The sequence below is a fragment of the Apium graveolens genome, chromosome 5 (genome assembly GCF_009905375.1).
Source record: "Apium graveolens cultivar Ventura chromosome 5, ASM990537v1, whole genome shotgun sequence".
NCBI lineage: Eukaryota > Viridiplantae > Streptophyta > Magnoliopsida > Apiales > Apiaceae > Apium > Apium graveolens.
Genome location: NC_133651.1, coordinates 9,299,223 through 9,303,114, shown reverse-complemented (window position 1 = coordinate 9,303,114; position 3,892 = coordinate 9,299,223). Strand labels below are relative to the sequence as shown.

The following is a 3,892-nucleotide window of genomic DNA, read 5'->3' as shown; positions in this document are numbered from 1 at the left end:
GCATTTTCAACCAGAAAAATACCAACAATATGCAATACATCCAACAAAATTTGTAAAAACATAGAGGTATACATTGATACCAAATTTACTAACATTCAATCCAACAAGAGCTCAATTCAGACATTAAATTCCAAGTCTAAAAGAAACATCCCAACTAAAAATAATAAAACCCAAATTCTCTAGTTATTACATCCAACATTCTAAACATGTTTGACTAGTTAATATGTACCAGTTGTCAAATTTCGACAATTCCAAACATAAATCAGAATGATGGATGTAATTGTCACCAAACATCCCTTAATTAACCACCAACCACCAGCAAACACAATATCAATTCACATAGTTCAGAGGAAAGCTATATATATAGATACTTATCATTTTTACATCTTTTCTTGGATAAATTCAAGCACCTCCATCCGCACTTCATCCAGCTCCTGCCTTGTGTAGGGCTTTCGAGTTTTGGCTGCCCACTATAAAACACACGTAAAAATTAGCAACCAGAATATTATTAACCAGAATTGCCATATGTATAATTAAAAATAAACAGAACCAACTATTTCTAATTTAACTAGAAGAGGACCTTTTCTATATTTAACTGTAATTTTCTTCGTTAATCCAAAACTATACCAGATAGTTCCTTATCACTAATAAAAATAAGATCCATCTGGAAATCACTAATAATAAAAACTGATAATAAAAATGGCACTCATATTTATCTGTTCTGAAAAACTACACAAAAAAATTCTACATGCCATCTATCGGAAATGATTTGCATATATACCTTGGTAGTAAAAGATAGCTCCTTATCAACAATGACATCTTTCATGTATCGCATTATAACATAGCCACATTCAACCCCTCCTGGTTATTTGGGAGATCCCTGTTACAATATAAAATCTGAATTAGCACCAGAAATTAATTAAAATTACAAAGTGATAAAAAAATACAAAAAAATTAGAAGAAGATTCTTTATCTGAGGAGCTTTATTTCCCCTTCCAGTTTGAGCATTGTAGGATTTCATCGCTCTACATTGCAGAACAACAATAATATACATTATTATTTTTCAAAAGGGAGAATATTTACTATATATATATATTTATATATAGTAATTAACAGAAATATATTACTCTGTTAATGATTTTTCCAACTCGTCAAAATGTGTTGGATGTGGCAGAGGGTTCAGAATATAAATGTCGCCATCCCAAATTACAACCAAAATCCAGTGGCAACTATGTTTATAAAAAAGAAAAAAGAAAAACACAAGTCAGAAATTTTAAAAAAACTACCTAAATATATTAATTTGTAAAAGCATGTCTAAATTAAAAATACTTACTTATGATTATGTGGCATGAAGTACATGCGATAGGGACTACTCTCTTTCAACCGATTAACAAAATAAGAATGAAAAGATTTGTTCAATGTAAATGTAGCTCCTGGATCAAAAAATCCATATAAGACCACATCATCATTCTACCTCTCAATCTTAATCAGTCTTTGCAAGAGCCTACCAGGGAGTGAATTACATTACTTATAATATCCGTATAAAACATGAATATTGAATATGTAACGATAAAAAATTAACTTACGCCATATAAGCAGATATTGCAGCTTGGCCAATCATATCGAACTCCAACAATACTTTCACATTTTCATGCAATATATAAATTATTTTCTCAGTCCCAAACACGTCCGAATCACACGGAATTGGTATTGACTCCCCAGTGGCTTTCATGAAGACTGTAGCATATTTGTATAACACCTTGTACTGCTTTGGCACATTCTTGTTTTGCTTCATTTTTCTATAATCATCTTGAAGTTTCTGCAACTCATCTTTCCGCTTAGACTGCCCCTGCAACACTTCCTTTTTATTTTTCTATACAGAATTAAATAAAACAAGAATAATCGGTTATTATTGACATAACTACTATAGAATGCAACAATAAATTCAGAGTATATTGACATAATTTTTATATAACATACCGCCAGAGTTGGGTAGATGATCAATTCACGAGGCAATGCTACGTGAGAGCCAACTGCTTGGCGTATAACCTCAATTTCACCAGGTATGGGCACTGGAACCGACGCCTCTGGCTGGATGTGTCCGTCAACCGATACACGAACATGTCCGGGCTTTAGAGGCACTCCGTATACTGAAACATTCATCTCTTCATGATCATAAAAAACTGTTCCAAAAGCAACCTTGTTCTCTATGCAATCCAGTGGAAGCTAACATGACTGTGGACCCTATATTATAGTGAGGGATCAATTTAATTTTATTGCATAAATCCCAAGTCTGTAGGAATATATCTAGTAGATCTTAATAAAATTTTACCTTCTTTCCGCTCAGAGGAGAGGGGTCAAAACCAACAAAGTCTTCATCATTTACCAAAAACTATTTGGCACTCAGCAGTTTAACAGCAACTCCAACATTCCGCTTATTAGCAACTCCCTCTTTATTAACAGGTACTTGATAACTTGATTTGTCAGAGAACATAGGAGAGTGACCATTCGAAGCATTAACCAAGGCCTTAAGTTCAGCCATCTCCCGCTGATTTCTTTCCAACTGATCCAACAACTCTGCCATGGTAATTTTAGTCTTTTTTGCTTTGGGCCAATTGAAGAATGTTGTTGGAGTGACAAAGCCGCCAACCCCTCGAACCCTTCCTGCGTGCTCAGGAGTCTGAAGTGCCGTAGTCAACACATCTTCTGTTCCATGTGGAACAAATTCACCCTTCTCCTTCATTTCAAGTAACTCAGCCTGTAAAATAAATGCAAACAATTAGTGCATTATTTATGACGCAATTATCTTTGAAGGAAATGCAGTATTAAAAATATCACTTACAATTCTCACATTTATTTTCGCTTGCTCTTCAGTAAGCTCATCAGGATTCTTTGGCATCCTAGCCTTCCACCAAAAAATTGCACGATCAGGTTTCGCTTTCTGCTTTAAGTTCCCTTTCTTTATCTGTTAAAAAAGAGAAAATGTTTAAACTCCCTTAAAACTTAGAATTGCAAAGCCAAATAGATATGGTTCTTACTTCTTCTTCTCGCAAACCAATATACCCCTTCCTTGACAAGCGGTGATGATATTTCCGTTTACCCACTCTATTGCTCTGTAACTTACGTTGTTCCTGCACCAAAATAAATTAGTAAAAATTAATAAATATTATTTAACAAAATCTATTTAATCATTTAGCAAGTAAAATGGCAATCCTGTATTTTTTATTAGTAGAATATATTCATACCAGCCATTTGGGGCTCGTCCTCTCTGCAACAAATTTCTTCCAAGGTTCTTTACCAACAAACGCGTACTTCTTCGGAGGCTTCATCAATTTCTTCTTTTTTCCAATAAATGGCATCACATATTTTGCAGTTAAATCGGCTTTAAACTGCCTCCATTTTTCACCTGCCGATTATAGCACAAGCTTCTCACTTTCTGGGGCAATTTTGAATGTGTCCTAAAGAGCCACATAATATAAATTAGCCATATAATTTACAGTCACAATTTAAATAAAATGAAGAAGTCAACAAGGGATATAATTAACCTGGACATCATCCCATAATTTTGCTTTTAGATCACAATACACTTTTGGCCAGTTTTCAGTGTCGATTGGAATCATTGTCCTTGCGAGCATTCCTATGTAAGACTGTAAAGTAGGCCTGTTATTTCCGATGGGAACACCAAAATCATTGTATCTAATTTCTTTCCCCAAGCTTTCTTCAGCACTACTTTGTGAAGAGCTGAAACACCACGCGCACCTCCTAGCCTTTTTTTTACAGATTCAGAAGTGGTCATCATTTCTTCACCACTACTTTGAGTTTGATATTGTGGAGGGACTTGAACCAACTTATCATTACAAGTCTCTGAAGTTTTGACATCAGGAACAATCTC

General features: G+C 34.5%; 1 long non-coding RNA gene across 1 annotated transcript; it reads right to left on the bottom strand.

Annotated features, from left to right (window-relative positions):
• Positions 1 to 967: 967 nt before the first annotated feature.
• LOC141659624 (uncharacterized) lies at positions 968 to 1,414 on the bottom strand. Its single transcript, XR_012549825.1, has 3 exons — positions 1,334 to 1,414; positions 1,128 to 1,229; positions 968 to 1,025 (listed from the first exon to the last, which is right to left on the bottom strand). It is a non-coding gene; the product is annotated as an uncharacterized LOC141659624 (long non-coding RNA).
• Between the last annotated feature and the right edge of the window lie 2,478 nt (positions 1,415 to 3,892).